The sequence below is a fragment of the Macaca nemestrina genome, chromosome 15 (genome assembly GCF_043159975.1).
Source record: "Macaca nemestrina isolate mMacNem1 chromosome 15, mMacNem.hap1, whole genome shotgun sequence".
NCBI lineage: Eukaryota > Metazoa > Chordata > Mammalia > Primates > Cercopithecidae > Macaca > Macaca nemestrina.
The window spans coordinates 82,870,115-82,888,913 of NC_092139.1; the positions used below are offsets into that span (position 1 = coordinate 82,870,115).

The 18,799-nt window shown below is 38.7% G+C and overlaps 1 long non-coding RNA gene and 1 pseudogene across 1 annotated transcript in view; one reads left to right on the forward strand and one right to left on the reverse strand.

The window, feature by feature from the left end:
• Window positions 1–18,799, reverse strand: part of LOC105466290 (uncharacterized) — an 85,944-nt gene that overhangs the window by 16,605 nt on the left and 50,540 nt on the right. Inside the window, exons 6-7 of the long non-coding RNA XR_011613834.1 lie at window positions 14,533–14,698; window positions 9,269–9,359 (exon numbers count right to left, since the gene is read on the reverse strand). This is a non-coding gene — a long non-coding RNA (uncharacterized lncRNA). The remainder of the gene's footprint in view (window positions 1–9,268; window positions 9,360–14,532; window positions 14,699–18,799) is intronic.
• Window positions 4,980–15,428, forward strand: LOC139358646 (zinc finger protein 195-like; annotated as a pseudogene).

Genomic DNA, 18,799 nt, shown 5'->3' on the forward strand with positions numbered 1-18,799 from the left:
CCAACTCCTAGATTCATTGATTTTTTGGAGAGTTTTTTGTGTCTCTATCTCCTTCAGTTCTGCTCTGATCTTAGTTATTTCTTGCCTTCTGCTAGCTTTCGAATGTGTTTGCTCTTGCTTCTCTAACTCTTTTAATTGTGATGTTAGAGTGTCAATTTTAGATCTTTCCTGCTTTCTCTTGTGGGCATTTAGTGCTATAAATTTCCCTCTACACACTGCTTTAAATGTGTCCCAGAGATTCTGGTATGTTGTATCTTTGTTCTCATTGGTTTCAAAGAACATCTTTATTTCTGCCTTCATTTCGTTATGTACCCAGTAGTCATTCAGGAGCAGGTTGTTCAGTTTCCATGTAGTTGAGCGGTTTTGATTGAGTTTCTTAGTCCTGAGTTCTAGTTTGATTGCACTGTGGTCTGAGAGACAGTTTGTTATAATTTCTGTTCTTGTACATTTGCTGAGGAGTGCTTTACTTCCAATTACGTGGTCAATTTTGGAGTAAGTACGATGTGGTGCTGAGAAGAATGTATATTCTGTTGATTTGGGGTGGAGAGTTCTGTAGATGTCTATTAGGTCTGCTTGCTGCAGAGATGAGTTCAATTCCTGAATATCCTTGTTAACTTTCTGTCTCATTGATCTGTCTAATGTTGACAGTGGAGTGTTGAAGTCTCCCATTATTATTGTATGGGAGTCTAAGTCTCTTTGTAAGTCTCTAAGGACTTGCTTGATGAATCTGGGTGCTCCTGTATTGGGTGCATATATATTTAGGATAGTTAGCTCTTCCTGTTGAATTGATCCCTTTACCATTATGTAATGGCCTTCTTTGTCTCTTTTGATCTTTGTTGGTTTAAAGTCTGTTTTATCAGAGACTAGTATTGCAACCCCCGCTTTTTTTTGTTCTCCATTTGCTTGGTAAATCTTCCTCCATCCCTTTATTTTGAGCCTATGTATGTCTCTGCGTGTGAGATGGGTCTCCTGAATACAGCAGACTGATGGGTCTTGACTCTTTATCCAGTCTGCCAGTCTGTGTCTTTTAATTGGAGCATTTAGTCCATTTACATTTAAGGTTAAGATTGTTATGTGTGAACTTGATCCTGCCATTATGATATTAACTGGTTATTTTGCTCGTTAGTTGATGCAGTTTCTTCCTAGCCTCGATGGTCTTTACATTTTGGCATGTTTTTGCAATGGCTGGTACCGGTTGTTCCTTTCCATGTTGAGTGCTTCCTTCAGGATCTCTTGTAAGGCAGGCCTAGTGGTGACAAAATCTCTAAGCATTTGCTTATCTGTAAAGGATTTTATTTCTCCTTCACTTATGAAACTTAGTTTGGCTGGATATGAAATTCTGGGTTGAAAATTCTTTTCTTTAAGAATGTTGAATATTGGCCCCCACTCTCTTCTGGCTTGTAGAGTTTCTGCCGAGAGATCTGCTGTTAGTCTGATGGGCTTCCCTTTGTGGGTAACCCGACCTTTCTCTCTGGCTGCCCTTAAGATTTTTTCCTTCATTTCAACTTTGGTGAATCTGGCAATTATGTGTCTTGGAGTTGCTCTTCTCGAGGAGTATCTTTGTGGCGTTCTCTGTATTTCCTGGATTTGAATGTTGGCCTGCCCTACTAGGTTGGGGAAGTTCTCCTGGATGATATCCTGAAGAGTGTTTTCCAACTTGGTTCCATTTTCCCCCTCACTTTCAGGCACCCCAATCAGACGTAGATTTGGTCTTTTTACATAATCCCATACTTCTTGCAGGCTTTGTTCATTTCTTTTTCTTCTTTTTTCTTTTGGTTTCTCTTCTCGCTTCATTTCATTCATTTGATCCTCAATCGCAGATACTCTTTCTTCCAGTTGATCGAGTCGGTTACTGAAGCTTGTGCATTTGTCACGTATTTCTCGTGTCATGGTTTTCATCTCTTTCATTTCGTTTAGGACCTTCTCTGCATTAATTACTCTAGCCATCAATTCTTCCACTTTTTTTTCAAGATTTTTAGTTTCTTTGCGCTGGGTACGTAATTCCTCCTTTAGCTCTGAGAAATTTGATGGACTGAAGCCTTCTTCTCTCATCTCGTCAAAGTCATTCTCCGTCCAGCTTTGATCCGTTGCTGGCGATGAGCTGCGCTCCTTTGCCGGGGGAGATGCGCTCTTATTTTTTGAATTTCCAGCTTTTCTGCCCTGCTTTTTCCCCATCTTTGTGGTTTTATCTGCCTCTGGTCTTTGATGATGGTGATGTACTGATGGGGTTTTTGGTGTAGGTGTCCTTCCTGTTTGATAGTTTTCCTTCTAACAGTCAGGACCCTCAGCTGTAGGTCTGTTGGAGATTGCTTGAGGTCCACTCCAGACCCTGTTTGCCTGGGTATCAGCAGCAGAGGCTGCAGAAGATAGAATATTTCTGAACAGCGAGTGTACCTGTCTGATTCTTGCTTTGGAAGCTTCCTCTCAGGGGTGTACTCCACCCTGTGAGGTGTGGGGTATCAGACTGCCCCTAGTGGGGGATGTCTCCCAGTTAGGCTGCTCAGGGGTCAGGGACCCACTTGAGCAGGGAGTCTGTCCCTTCTCAGATCTCAACCTCCGTGTTGGGAGATCCACTGCTCTCTTCAAAGCTGTCAGACAGAGTTGTTTGCGTCTGCAGAGTTTTCTGCTGCTTTTGTTGTTGTATAGTTGTGCCCTGTCCCCAGAGGTGGAGTCTACAGAGACAGGCAGGTTTCCTTGAGCTGCTGTGAGCTCCACCCAGTTCGAGCTTCCCAGCGGCTATGTTTACCTACTTAAGCCTCGGCAATGGCGGGCGCCCCTCCCCCAGCCTCGCTGCTGCCTTGCCGGTAGATCACAGACTGCTGTGCTAGCAATGAGGGAGGCTCCGTGGGTGTGGGACCCTCCCGGCCAGGCGTGGGATATGATCTCCTGGTGTGCCTGTTTGCTTAAAGCGCAGTATTGGGTGGGAGTTACCCGATTTTCCAGGTGTTGTGTGTCTCAGTTCCCCTGGCTAGGAAAAGGGATTCCCTTCCCCCTTGAGCTTCCCAGGTGAGGCAATGCCTCGCCCTGCTTCAGCTCTCGCTGGTCGGGCTGCAGCAGCTGACCAGCACCGATCGTCCGGCACTCCCCAGTGAGATGAACCCAGTACCTCAGTTGAAAATGCAGAAATCACCGGTCTTCTGTGTCGCTCGCGCTGGGAGTTGGAGACTGGAGCTGTTCCTATTCGGCCATCTTGCTCCGCCCCTTATTTTTAGTCTTTTCAAGTGGACACAGATTTGTTTAGATTAAAGCTCATTTTAAGAACTCACAAAAGTTGAGCACAAACACAGGATTAAATTTAGCATTACAGAATGATAAAGACTGAAAGATACTGAGTAAGTTCCTTTGATAGAAAACTGCTTATTCAAGGTAATTATCTGATATTTGAAGTTGAAGTACTTAACACTGCAAAAGCAAGAGCCGTTCAATGTGTAAACTGAACAGTGGACTCTGTAGCTATATTTCGGTTTATATTTATTACTTCAGAACAATTAGCATAGTTATGTGTAGTGTTTGTAGACAACTTGCATTCATGTAAGTAGAACAGTACTTTCTGCAATAGTATAAACATAAGGCCACAATATTTACTTTGAATAAATCCCTTAAAAAGTCATGTTAATATTGTTATTCATACTTTTGAAATATAAAGTGTTTTAACTTAATTATGATTACAGACTTTTAAAAAAACTTACATACATTATCATTAGTACATTAAAATTATTTATACTTAGATATTTATATCTAATATCCAAAGAAAATTTTCTACCAAATTGTTACAGTAGATAGTAGGCTGACATGCTTGTTAATTTATCCAATAGGTATAATTATAGTTAAGCATAATTTTAGTGTCTTTTATTTGACTAAATTTGAATGCTGCTGTTACAGGACAAACAAATACAGATGATGTAGCCACCCAAAAACCCTAATAAGTCTTAAGTTAGCTATGTTGCAAGCTCAAATATATTCAACTATATAAACAAAGTCAGAGTCCAATTCTTCATCAAAATGTGCTGGTAGAAATTGTCAGATGTATTCCAATATAAATCCCCCATTCAGTAGCTAGATGAAAGAAGAGCAGAAATGAAAGAGAAACCTTATAAAATTCTGCTGAGAATATGTTTCTTCATAATGCTCTTTTTTTCATGCTGAGAGTAGCTGTACCCTTTGAGTGTTTAGAGATACATTCCTTTGAGGGGAATATTTTCTGGCTAATTTGATCTTATATCTAATCTAAGTTTTTTCTTAAGATATTTTTAATTTCTTTTTTTCTCTCAATACTATCTTCCTCAGACTGAGAGATGATTTTCTCTTCAGTGCTTTGGGGGTCTCTCAGAAGTCCTATTAGGATTCCATGGTATCTGTGGATGAGGTGGGCTGTCACAGTGAGAAATACTCAGACTCATGCTGAAAATCCAGCGGTATTTTTTCCGTATCGCCATAATAAATACAAACTGAGGCTGAAACACTGCTTCATTTCCCATTATTGTGAAGGTGCAATTCTACCCAGGAGGCATGCAGACTCTCCTCCTGCAGCTGAGGCTTCACTCCCTGATGTAGCACTGAAGTGCTGCTGTGGCAATTGAGGTTCACGTAAGATGTGAGCTGCCAGCTGTGAGCTCTGTGTTGTGGACTGTGCCTTAGTGGCTGATTATAGGAGTCAAAAAAGGACACTAGCCACAAGGAAAGAACAAACAGGAGTGATACAGTCCAGTGCTCCGGGAGTAGAGATTCATTGCTTTAAAATGTAACTAGCCAAAAAACACCCTTCCAACCATTTCTGTGGCAGAGTGAGAGCCTAATTTCAGCAGGGACCTGGCTTCAAGTTGCAAAATAACCTCCTTTTACAAAAATTTAAAAAGTTTATTTTGTCATTGAATATAACCAATTAGTATACATGGATGGCCTCCCCAGTTACAAAGTGAATTCAGAATGAACTATTTATGACATGGTGCTGTAAATTCTTACACTTGTGGACTGATTATGGTGACCATCCTTCTGTCTTTGCAATCTCTTAAGCAGATTGACTGTGACACATGTCACATTTTGGTTTAATTGTGTAATAAACGTTTTCTTTCTGTTCTATCATTGTGGAGTTCCTCTGGGACTGGAGAAAATTTTTCTTTTAACTATATTTTGCAATAACTGGCTAGAATTACCAGACATGATATAAACATATAAGGTGCAAAACAAGCTTTACTCTAGAGAAAACTTACCCTATCTGCCTTCCAATTATGCTGTAAAGTATATGCCATCCCCTAAATATGCAGAATTGTATCCCTGCATATTTGGCATTCATAGTCCTCTACAGTCACTTTTAGAGAAACTAGATAAGATTTCTACAAACCTCACAAAGCAACAATCAGCCATTTTACCTCTTTCAATGACTCTTGTGTCTTCAGAACTGAAACTGATTCAGAGACTATGGGGCCCAGAAACCCAATCAGAGTAACACATGTGCATTGAGTAGACATCTGGACATGAGAATCTCCACTTTCACCTTACTCCTCTTGGTAAAATGCCTACAAATGTGCAGGTAACATGATGCTACTCCACCCATTGAGGACCTAAATCTGCAGCTGCAGATACTGAATCTAGCTCTTGAGATGTGGGGAAAAATACAAACTTTTATCTGAAGTATGCAAGTCTTTTTAGTTGTCAAACTTAGAAAGACCTTAAAATGAGAGCACAATTATGTCTTTGATCACCATTTGAACTATGCATTCATCTGTTGAAACTGTTCACTATTGCAACAAGTAGCTAAAAATTAAACTAATAATGCCACACTGGACAATATAACTTATACCCTAAGTTTTAACAATGTATATTCAATCAAAACTCAAAGTTATTTCTGTAATAAATAAGAATTTTTGACAAAAGACTTTGTGTCAGCCCACTTTCTGTCCCTCTCTTTTTGCCTTTAAAAATCCACTTGTAACTACTGCTAATCAAAATAGATTCCAGGCAACTTGAATCTTTGCCCCCCCATTAAAATCCTCAAGCTTGGCTTAAGTAAACTATCTACTTATATTCATATTGCCTCAGCTTTTTTCTTTTAGGTAGACATTATTTAGAATGTGCTAGAGCAGCCTCTATGAGGGGAATTCCTCTTTTGATTGTATTCTGCTTGCTGTAACACCCAAGAATGCAGAGCCAGGTTGATCCCAGAATCTGCACATAAGGTCTGGTCTCTGCCTGGGATTTCAACACAGGGCCAGGCTTTTGATTGAGAATGTACAGGAAACCAACAGGAGGCATTTTCTCCACTGAGACATGTCAGCATAGATATTTTAAAGCCTCTGTTTGAAACTGTGGCTCTTTGAGCTTTTTAGATCTTTTCCAGTAACCTGCTACAGTTATGTGAGAAGCTGCAGGTGTGAATCGAATCTGATGGCAGAATCTGTTTTTTGTTTTGTTTTGTTTTTTGTTTGTTTATTTGTTTTTGAGACGGTCTCACTCACTCTGTCACCCTGACTGAAGTGCAGTGGCACCATCTCGACTCACTGCAACCTCCTCCCCTCAGGTTCAAGTGATTCTCCTGCTTCAGCCTCCTGAGTAGCTGGGATTACAGGCATGTGCCACCATGCCTGGCTAATTTTTGTATTTTTAGTAGAGATGGGATTTTACCATGTTGGCCAGGTTGGTCTCGAACTCCTGACCTTGAGTGACCCACCCACCTCGGCCTCCCAAAGTGCTGAGATTATAGGTATGAACCACCATGCCTGGCCTGATGTCAGAATCTGTAAGTGTAAACAAGCATCTTAAGAGTGAGAGATCAAGGCCACAAAGTACCCACAGCCATGATCACACCTATACCCACCAACCCATAACATCTGATACTAGAGTATTATTGATGTTCTTCTTACCCAAAAGCTGACTGATCTGGACAATTGGTCCAGGTTTTGAAGCTCCACCAGAGCAATTTTATTTTCTATTTGAAATCAGCCTGAGTCTCTCCTGCTTGGCTTGTCATTGGGCCATCAGCCCGGGGTCACTAGGAGCCCTCTCACAATCAGTTGGGCATCTTTGAGACATTTGAGGATGTCTAGGGGAGAACTGTGTCAGTCTGAGAAGAGTGGTTAATTCTGCTTCTGTCTCAGTGTAAGAGAAATGAGCCATCTTATGTTCCTCCCCTCATACAAGAGATGTCTTTGGTTGGTACCCAGATGAGAGTTTCTCCCGTTTCCTGGTACTTGGGTAAAAAAACAAGGAGGCAGTCTGGAGACTCAGATAAATTAATTGCTTCCATTTCATATGGCCATGTCAAAAATAGATGAAGCAGTCATGGCCCCTACCATCCAGAAACTTTTAGTCTAGACTAGCAACTAAAGAATTAAGCAACATATGGTTGATGCAATGAATAAATGTGTGCAAAATACCTTGGCCACTTTATATTGTTGTAACTTCTAATGTCATCACCTAAAGGGATATTTATGGATAGAAGAGTTGTTGTTTTAATTATTTGAGATGGAGTCTCACTCTGTCGCCCAGGCTGGAGTGCAGTGGTGCGATCTCGGCTCACTGCAACCTCTGCCTCCTAAGTTCAAACAATTCTCCTACCTCAGCCTCCCGAGCATCTGGGACTACAGGCACCCACCACCACACCCAGAAATTTTTTTTTTTTTTTTTTTTAGTAGAGACGGGGTTTTGCTATGTTGGCCAGGCTGGTCTCAAACTCCTGACCTCAGAGGAGCTACTGTGCCTGACCAAGAGTTATTATTATTTTTATTTCTTTTACCTTGCTAAGAATACACATTTATCATCTAATAAAACCTTAAGAGATGTGTTTACATTGCTTATTAGTATATGTTATAAAATTGATAAGGCAGTAGCTTAAAAACATTAAAACTACAGAAACTCTGAGAGTTAATGTTCTCTTAGGTAAGCTTAGGAAGAACAGTACTGGAAATACCCCAGTGGCATAGAGAACAGAATTCTACATAAGTTTCACTCCTTGCCCCAGTTCTGTTCAGATTCACTTTTTGGGGGGACCTTATTTAGGTCTGGCTCTACCCTGGCATCCTGCCTCACAGAACTAATTGGAATAGATCAGAGTTTGAATGGTGAATCCTGCTGCCCTTTTAGAGCTGGTATTCAATTTCCTGACACCCAAAAGCAGATACATGGGAAAAATAAGGTATGTATTTTAGGGTCTTAATTTTTAATTTTTTAAAATAAAATCAGTGTTTGCAGAAATATTTCATTTAGCAACTGATTTTCTATACCTTCAGATACAGTGGTTGCTCCACAAGTCACAAAAAAGTAAATATAAACACAATAAACATTTTTCTAAACTACATTAAACTTTTTTTCTGTATCCCTCTTATCTGTCTCTATTTAACTTTTATTCTATACTTTTTTAAAATCAATGACAGAGAAACAGAAAAAGAAAGAAAAATGCTGGGCCCTTTATCTAAATCCTGGGAATTATTAAACACTTAGTATCAACTCTCAGGGTGTTATAAGAATTAAATCACATAATGTGTTATTCCCAACACAATAAGTGATCTGTAACATACTCTTAAGCACACAGTACCTGCTTAATAAACATTGCATTAGTACATGCGTGCATGTTGTTTTCCAAATGCAGACTTATTCAGACATTGTTGCCTTCTGTTTATTTGTCAACTTGAAAGGGCCAGCAAAGAATATGATACTTTAGGATGGCAATTGATTGTTTTCCTTTGTACTAGAAGTATTTCTGTTGTGATAAGTGTGCTGAGTATAAGGGACTCTGTGCTGTGCCTACTTTCTTTGACTAACGCTAATAATGAGCCCAGTGGGAGCAACATCAGAATTAATAGGGCACTTGTTTAAAACACCCATTCATGAACGCTTTGCAAACCTTCAGAATCGCATTCCATAGAATGGGGCCAAAATTACCAAGTGATTTATAAGCTCATTACAGTTCAAGAGGTAATGCTTAGCTAGATGTTTGTCAGCCCAGGCTTCTAGTTAGGATTACATAGCCAATTTGCAGAAATCTCTTTACTTGTGCTCTCCTCACAGGTTCTACTTAGTGTTCTGGGTGGAAACACTAATGTTGTTTTATTTAAGTGCCTCATAAGATGAGGCCAGAATCAAGTGTGAGGAGTTCAATATCCATTCATGAGAGCTACGTTTAACCTTTACACTTAAAGGGTTCCCATAGGGCTTGTTCTGTTTGGGTTTGGTAGAGACAGAACAGGGTGGCCCATATTTCCATTACTGTAGCAGAAATTGCTAGTGTCTGTGAAAAGGAAGGGCACCTGAGGACAGAAAAAGTGAAACTTACATTTTTATGTCCATGGAGAAGCTCATTGTTCCTGAATCTCTTCTGTTACAAAGGACGGAAATGGCTACACTTTTTCTATGGGTCTTGGTGCCTGTGGGTATGATGGTAGTAGGTAAACAGATGTTGCTGATGCCTTTAAAGGAATATTCTTAAGATGCAGGTGTAATTTGTCCAGAGAATCTCATCTGAGGACTCCCAGAGAAGGAGGAAAAAACTGACTTTTTTTTTCTTTAAGCTAAACATGTCTCAGATCAAGAGTTTTGTGCATGGTGCCTCCTGGAACACTATGCATTTAGTACTTGCAAACCTTTACTTCTATACTTGTGTTTTTTCTCTATAATGAATGTAACTAAACAGTCAAGGGTCTCTGAAAAAATGTTCTTTTCTGCATATCAGAGCCTTCTCTATATTTTCTAAATTATGGCTTCTTCTATGCTCTGAAGAATTCTCACCATGAATTTATAGTTTGCATTATTAAAAATATTTCCTTTTTGATTGTTGAATATGGGAAGGTATGGATACTAGAGTTTTCTATTGAGGAAAAGAGTTATTATTTCTTAATAAAGATAGAGAATATCTAATGAGGTTCAATCTATGTTCTCTATTAGCTCTATGCCGAACAGGATTAAGAAAATGCTTTTTAAAACAGGGTGGCATTTATTGCCCAGAAAGTTCTGAAAAAAAACTTCTAGGAGATATCTGCACATAGGGTGCTAAAAAAAGACTACCTAAGATGACTATTAAAAATTACAGAGGCTGGGCACAGTGGCTCATGCCTGTAATCCCAGCACTTTGGGAGGCCAAGGAGGGCTGATCACAGGATCAGGAGTTCTAGACCAGCCTGACCAACATGTTGAGACCCCGTCTCTCCTAAAAATACAAAAGTTAGCCGAGTGTTGTGGCACATGCCTCTGATCCCAGCTACTCAGGAGGCTGAGGCAGGAGAATCACTTGAACCCAGGAGGCAGAGCTTGCAGTGAGCCAAGATCGCACCACTGCACTCCAGCCTGGGCGACAGAGTGAGACTCCATCTCAAAAAAAAAAAAAAAAAAAAAAAAAAAAAAAAAAAGAAGAGAAAAAGAAAGAAAGAAAGAAATTACAGAACATGGGAAATATCTGTGTATTTAACTTTGCATAAAACTGATTTTTTTATGATTAAATTCAGACTATACTTTTTGGGGGACAATATTTAAGCAATGATGCTGTGTCCTTCCGTGTTCATCATCACATCATAAAAATTTGTCCTAGTGCAGTTAATATTATTGACTTGGGTAGTGAGCTCTGTGACAGATTTTTTCTTTTTTTTTTTTTTTTTTGAGACGGAGTCTCGCTTTGTCGCCCAGGCTGGAGTGCAGTGGCCGGATCTCAGCTCACTGCAAGCTCCGCCTCCCGGGTTTACGCCATTCTCCTGCCTCAGCCTCCCGAGTAGCTGGGACTAGAGGCGCCCACCACCTCGCCCGGCTAGTTTTTTTTTTTTTTTTTTTTTTTGTATTTTTAGTAGAGACGGGGTTTCACCATATTAGCCAGGATGGTCTCGATCTCCTGACCTCGTGATCCGCCCGTCTCAGCCTCTCAAAGTGCTGGGATTACAGGCTTGAGCCACCGCGCCCGGCCCAGATTTTTTCATGATAGAGTTATTTTTCTCTTCATTGTCAAATATCTTTATGCAGCACATTTAGTCTGGCAGCTGCTCTTTCTTAGGTTTTCTTTGCATATATCTGTGTTTGGGAAATGAAAGCTTTCATCTTTGCTTACAGGCAAGAAAAACTGGGAAAAGCTGGCTTTTTCAATTACTGGGTGTTTACCAAAATAGTCTTCTTGGGCTAAAAACATTGGCTTTATTACTGAGCTTGTTAGGAATGCAGAAACTCAGAGTTTATTTCAGATCTTCTGAAAAAATAATCTGCATTAACTAGATCTTCAGTTTATTATACACATCAAAGTTTGAGAGGTACCTTCTAACTCAACATGTCTTTTCCATCAAAAAAAAATACACATAACTCATCCTGAATCATGTAAATATAACACTCAAAAATGTACATGTTTGTGTTTATCCCCTTAATTTTATACTTTATCATCCAAAAAAGTTTCATATATACACTGATGTTGTGGATCTTATGTCACTCTCTTCTAAGAGTCAGAGAATACATTACAGAATATTTCTGCGTTGAAAATTATTTTGTTGGATAATTTCAGTCATTCCCATAAGTCAGAATCAGTTCTTTTTACTCTGTCATTTCACCTTGAGTCAAATTTAAAATTTTGCACATGGGCACTCGGTAAATGTGTTTGTGTGTGTGTGTGTTTTTCAGGAACTGTTGACATTTATGGGTATGGCCATAGAATTCTCTCTGAATGAGTGGCAATGCCTGGACCCTGTACAGCAGAATTTATATAGGAGTGTAACGTTAGAGAACTACAGAAACCTGGTCTTCCTGGGTGAGGATAACTTCAATACACAATTCCTAATATACTCTAAATGTTTTATTTCTCTTTTTTTAGAATGTTTTTTCTGATAATTTATGTTTTGCATAAATGTGTTTCAGATCCCTGTTTTCAAAAAAACATACTGGGGATTTGTCTATGTGAAAAAGAATTTCTTCAAGATGTTTCATCTTGACCTGAACTTTCTACATTCCCGAGCTGATCTGTATCCTTTACTCTAGATTAGTGGTAATTCCAGAAACTTAGTGGCATAAAATATTGTTGCCAACATATTTAAATCTAATTGTCACCACCAATTTTTGATTCAATAGTACCAGGTAGTGAAATAAGGAACCTTTATTTATAGAGAAATAAGGAAAATTTAAAATATTTTCTAAATATTTAGAAATTCTGTTATAAGCTAGTGTTTGGGGATTAATTTACTAGAATATTTATTATATCCTCTTTATTGAGAACATTATTAAGTTGGTGACTGGAGAATTTAAGCAAGATTCATGTTATTTATTTTTAATAAAACAGGTATTACCGTCTCTAAGCCAGACCTGATCACCTGTCTGGAGCAAGGAAAAGAGCCTTGGAATATGAAAAGACATGGAGTGATAGCCAAACCCCCAGGTAGGTGAGAGAATACAAAAGATAGAGGTTCAAAGGTCAGGGAGAAAGCCAGTGATTTGGGAAGCTGTGTTCCAAAGGAGATAGTTTCTGAGAAGCCTGAGTTATTTTTCTTTTATTCTCACATAGGGCATCTTCTGTCTTAGACATTTTTGTTTGTTTGTTTGTTTGTTTTTGGGTATTTTTGTTTTTTGATTTTTTTGAAATGGAGTTTCACTCTCATTGCCCAGGCTGCAGTGCAATGGCACAATCTTGGCTCACCACAACCTCTGCCTCCCAGGTTCAAGCGATTCTCCTGCCTCAGCCTCCTGAGTAGCTGAAATTACAGGCATGCACCACCATGCCCGGCTAATTTTGTATTTTTAGTACGGATGGGGTTTCTCCATGTTGGTCAGGTTGGTCTAAAACTTCTGACCTCAGGTTATCTGCTCGCCTCGGCCTTCCAAAGTGCTGGGATTACAGGCATGAGCCACCGCGCCCAGCCTGTCTTAGACTTTTAAATTCTCCAAGGATTCTACTTTCCCTTCAGTGCTCTTTAAGTTTACAGTAAGAGCCACAGTCCTCGTCATGGAATATGAGAGTGCACAATCTGACTGCTTTATCATTTTTTTATAGTCCACACAAGTATCTGCATAATTTTAAAAACCTTTTTGTTAAACTATTTTTTAAGTTCTTTTTTTTTTTTTTGCATTATGTCTGAAATGTGTAAGTGTAGTGGTTTCTGTTCCATTGGTTTTTTTGTTCACTTTTTTTTGCACAGTCCATCCTGTTTTTATTACTATAGTCTTGAAATATAGTTTGAAATGATAAAGTATGATGTCCTTCTGCTTTGCTCTTTTTCCTCAAGATTGCTTTGGCTATTCAAAGTTTATTGAGGTTTCATGTAAATTTTAAGATTGTATTTTTTATTACTGTGAGAAAAATACCACTGGAATTTCGATAGAGAGTTTATTGAATCTATAGATCACTTTGGATAATATGTCACTTTTACACTGTTCCTTTAATTCATAGATGTGAATTGTTTTATAATTTATTTGTGTCTTCTCTAATTTCTTTCATTGATACATCTTTCATTGTAAATATTTTTTATCAATTTGATTAAATTTGTTCTCAGAATTTATTATTTCAATGCTATTGTAAATAGAATTGTTTTCTTTATTATATCAGATGGTGCTTTTTTACATGTATAAAACTATAACTTATACTTGTATGTTAATTTTATATTTTGCCAATTTACTGAGTATATTCATTAGTTTAGACAGGTTTTAATGTACTGCTTTTTTTTTTAATACATATAAGATCATATGATCTACAACCAATGACTTTTTACATTTATTTGTCTTCAATTTTAATTACTTTTTTATTTTTATTTATTTATTTATTTTTTGCTAATTCTGCCACATACTTCCAGTGTGATGTTAAAATAAAAGCATTGACAATGGGCACAATATAGTTTTGCATTGGTGTCTATGAATACGAAAAACACCTCTTTCAAGTTTTTATAAACTGGTTTCAGAAAGTAGAGATCTTTTGTTGCGCCCCAGGGTGATGAGATGACCTCTGGGTTTGTAGTGGAGAAGAGTTGTAGCTTAGTCACAAAGCTGCTGGGTCTGCCCTAGGGTCCACTTTTAGTTGGCTTGTTACAAGAGACTTGGGTAGTTGTAATTTCCATTATATATTTGAACAAAGTGAATTTCTGTAGGGCAAACACTAAGGCAGGTTTATGCAGTCAGGTGTGCATATGATGGGACTTATATCAGGATATGGATGAGTATGACTTTTACTGAGTACCAGAGAGGATTTCCCCAGGTCACTGTATGGGTTTCTATGTAGGCAGATGTGGCCATGAACTGTGGTTCAGGGAGCTGGAACTGAGTCCTTAAACTGCTTCAGAGACCACAATAAAGGTCAATATCTGCAGGCCGCCCTGCATGGATATAAATGAGTATCTTTCTTAAGGCCTCTGGAAGGACGGGACTTCTCCCAGACTGTAGCTGGGAGAAGTTTGGAATGTTTACAGAGTGAATTCAGAATTCTCAGGGGGACCAAGTTGGGTGGGCCATATTCTGGTATGTAGCCAAGAACAGAGGTTTTGCAGTTTGCCACCTGAATGAGGGCCTGCTTTGGGAAAAAAGCACTCTAATTTTAGGCTTTTGTAGTTTCACAAATCCCTCCCTGGATCTCAAAGCTATCTTAAAGGCACTTACTTTTGAGATGAGGTCTTGCTGCATAACTCAGGATGGTCTTGAAACAGTGGCCTGAAGCAATTCTTTAAACTTAATGTGCCATGTAACTGTCATTACAGATGTGAGCCAGGATGCCTGGTTCTCTCATGAAGACATTTTTATCAGTGATGGCTGACAAATTTTCTTGCTGTGGGAAGAGAAGAAAATAGGACACCTTTTATTTTTCCATCTTACTGATGTCACTCTCTCTATACATTTTACTTTCTATTTTCCATTTCAAATTTGTCTGTAATTTTAGATTCAGACATTTAGGACAATATACCAGAATTTACATGTTATACCTGAAGTAAATTAGATAATTAGTAAGTACTCCATGTTTACTAAAATAATTACTTGCAAATCCAAGTTTTCTGAAGGCAAAAAGAAATTACAGGATTTGTACCCACTTTCTTCAGTCTGTATCTAAATAATAGCATAATTTATTTCCAAATGTTTATTTTATATATCAGAGGTTCTTGCCATATTCTGCAAAATATACTTTTGTGTGTGTGTGTGTGTGTGTGTGTTTGTTTGTTTGAGATGGAGTCTCGCTCTATCACCTAGACTGGAGTGCAGTGGCATGATCTCGGCTTACTGCAACCCCCACATCCCAGGTTCAAGTGATTCTCCTGCCTCAGCCTCCCCAGTAGCTGGAACTACAGGTGTGCACCACCACATCTGGCTAATTTTTGTATTTTTAGTAGAGACAGGGTTTTACTATGTTGGCCAGGCTACTCTCAAACTACTGACCTCAAATGATCTACCCATCTCAGCCTCCCAAAGTGCTGAGATTACAATAATTTTTTTTCTTTACTTAGCAATGTAAGACTATTCTTTGCTTCTAAAATTGGATTACAGCAGTTTGATCTTGTGTAAGAATAGCATTTATTTAAAACACAAAAATTAACTCTAGTTTCTTCTAAATGCTTATTTACTAAAAGTTTTCCATTAACTCTAGTTTCTTCTAAATGCTTATTTATTTATTTATTTATTTATTTTTAATTTATTTGTTATTATTATACTTTAAGTTCTAGGGTACATGTGCATAACGTGCAGGTTTGTTACATATGTATACTTGTGCCATGTTGCTGTGCTGCACCCATCAACTCGTCAGCACCCATCAACTCGTCATTTACATCAGGTATAACTCCCAATGCAATCCCTCCCCACTTCCCCCTCCCCATGATAGGCCCCGGTGTGTGATGTTCCCCTTCCTGAGTCCAAGTGATCTCATTGTTCAGTTCCCACCTATGAGTGAGAACATGCGGTGTTTAGTTTTCTGTTCTTGTGATAGTTTGCTAAGAATGATGGTTTCCAGCTGCATCCATGTCCCTACAAAGGACACAAACTCATCCTTTTTTATGGCTGCATAGTATTCCATGGTGTATATGTGCCACATTTTCTTAATCCAGTCTGTCACTGATGGACATTTGGGTTGATTCCAAGTCTTTGCTATTGTGAATAGTGCTGCAATAAACATACGTGTGCATGTGTCTTTATAGCAGCATAATTTATAATCCTTTGGGTATATACCCAGTAATGGGATGGCTGGGTCATATGGTACATCTAGTTCTAGATCCTTGAGGAATTGCGATACTGTTTTCCATAATGGTTGAACTAGTTTACAATCCCACCAACAGTGTAAAAGTGTTCCTATTTCTCCACATCCTCTCCAGCACCTGTTGTTTCCTGACTTTTTAATGATCGCCATTTTAACTGGTGTGAGATGGTATCTCATTGTGGTTTTGATTTGCATTTCTCTGATGGCCAGTGATGATGAGCATTTTTTCATGTGTCTGTTGGCTGTATGAATGTCTTCTTTTGAGAAATGTCTGTTCATATCCTTTGCCCACTTTTGGATGGGGTTGTTTGTTTTTTTCTTGTAAATTTGTTTGAGTTCTTTGTAGGTTCTGGATATTAGCCCTTTGTCAGATGAGTAGATTGCAAAAATTTTCTCCCATTCTGTAGGTTGCCTGTTCACTCTGATGGTAGTTTCTTTTGCTGTGCAGAAGCTCTTTAGTTTAATGAGATCCCATTTGTCAATTTTGGCTTTTGCTGCCGTTGCTTTTGGTGTTTTAGACATGAAGTCTTTGCCCATGCCTATGTCCTGAATGGTACTAACTAGGTTTTCCTCTAGGATTTTTATGGTATTAGGTCTAACATTTAAGTCTCTAATCCATCTTGAATTAATTTTCGTATAAGGAGTAAGGAAAGGATCCAGTTTCAGCTTTCTACTTATGGCTAGCCAATTTTCCCAGCACCATTTATTAAATAGGGAATCCTTTCCCCATTTCCTGTTTCTCTCAGGTTTGTCAAAGATCAGATGGCTGTAGATGTGTGGTATTATTTCTGAGGACTCCGTTCTGTTCCATTGGTCTATATCTCTGTTTTGGTACCAGTACCATGCTGTTTTGGTTACTGTAGCCTTGTAGTATAGTTTGAAGTCAGGTAGCGTGATGCCTCCAGCTTTGTTCTTTTGACTTAGGATTGTCTTGGAGATGCAGGTTCTTTTTTGGTTCCATATGAACTTTAAAGTAGTTTTTTCCAATTCTGTGAAGAAACTCATTGGTAGCTTAATGGGGATGGCATTGAATCTATAAATTACCTTGGGCAGTATGGCCATTTTCACGATATTGATTCTTCCTATCCATGAGCATGGTATGTTCTTCCATTTGTTTGTGTCCTCTTTGATTTCACTGAGCAGTGGTTTGTAGTTCTCCTTGAAGAGGTCCTTTACATCCCTTGTAAGTTGGATTCCTAGGTATTTTATTCTCTTTGAAGCAATTGTGAATGGAAGTTCATTCCTGATTTGGCTCTCTGTTTGTCTGTTACTGGTGTATAAGAATGCTTGTGATTTTTGCACATTAATTTTGTATCCTGAGACTTTGCTGAAGTTGCTTATCAGCTTAAGGAGAATTTGGGCTGAGACAATGGGGTTTTCTAAATATACAATCATGTCATCTGCAAACAGGGACAATTTGACTTCTTCTTTTCCTAACTGAATACCCTTGATTTCTTTCTCTTGCCTAATTGCCCTAGCCAGAACTTCCAACACTATGTTGAATAGGAGTGGTGAGAGAGGGCATCCCTGTCTTGTGCCAGTTTTCAAAGGGAATTTTTCCAGTTTTTGCCCATTCAGTATGATATTGGCTGTGGGTTTGTCATAAATAGCTCTTATTATTTTGAGGTACGTTCCATCAATACCGAATTTATTGAGCGTTTTTAGCATGAAGGGCTGTTGAATTTTGTCAAAAGCCTTTTCTGCATCTATTGAGATAATCATGTGGTTCTTGTCTTTGGTTCTGTTTATATGCTGGATTATGTTTATTGATTTGCGAATGTTGAACCAGCCTTGCATCCCAGGGATGAAGCCCACTTGATCATGGTGGATAAGCTTTTTGATGTGTTGCTGAATCCGGTTTGCCAGTATTTTATTGAGGATTTTTGCATTGATGTTCATCAGGGATATTGGTCTAAAATTCTCTTTTTTTGTTGTGTCTCTGCCAGGCTTTGGTATCAGGATGATGTTGGCCTCATAAAATGAGTTAGGGAGGATTCCCTCTTTTTCTATTGATTGGAATAGTTTCAGAAGGAATGGTACCAACTCCTCCTTGTACCTCTGGTAGAATTCAGCTGTGAATCCATCTGGTCCTGGACTTTTTTTGGTTGGTAGGCTATTAATTATTGCCTCAATTTCAGAGCCTGCTATTGGTCTATTCAGGGATTCAACTTCTTCCTGGTTTACTCTTGGAAGAGTGTAAGTGTCCAGGAAATTATCCATTTCTTCTAGATTTTCCAGTTTATTTGCGTAGAGGTGTTTATAGTATTCTCTGATGGTAGTTTGTATTTCTGTGGGGTCGGTGGTGATATCCCCTTTATCATTTTTAATTGCGTCAATTTCATTCCTCTCTCTTTTCTTCTTTATTAGTCTTGCTAGTGGTCTGTCAATTTTGTTGATCTTTTCAAAAAACCAACTCCTGGATTCATTGATTTTTTGGAGAGTTTTTTGTGTCTCTATCTCCTTCAGTTCTGCTCTGATCTTAGTTATTTCTTGCCTTCTGCTAGCTTTCGAATGTGTTTGCTCTTGCTTCTCTAGTTCTTTTAATTGCGATGTTAGAGTGTCAATTTTAGATCTTTCCTGCTTTCTCTTGTGGGCATTTAGTGCTATAAATTTCCCTCTACACACTGCTTTAAATGTGTCCCAGAGATTCTGGTATGTTGTATCTTTGTTCTCATTGGTTTCAAAGAA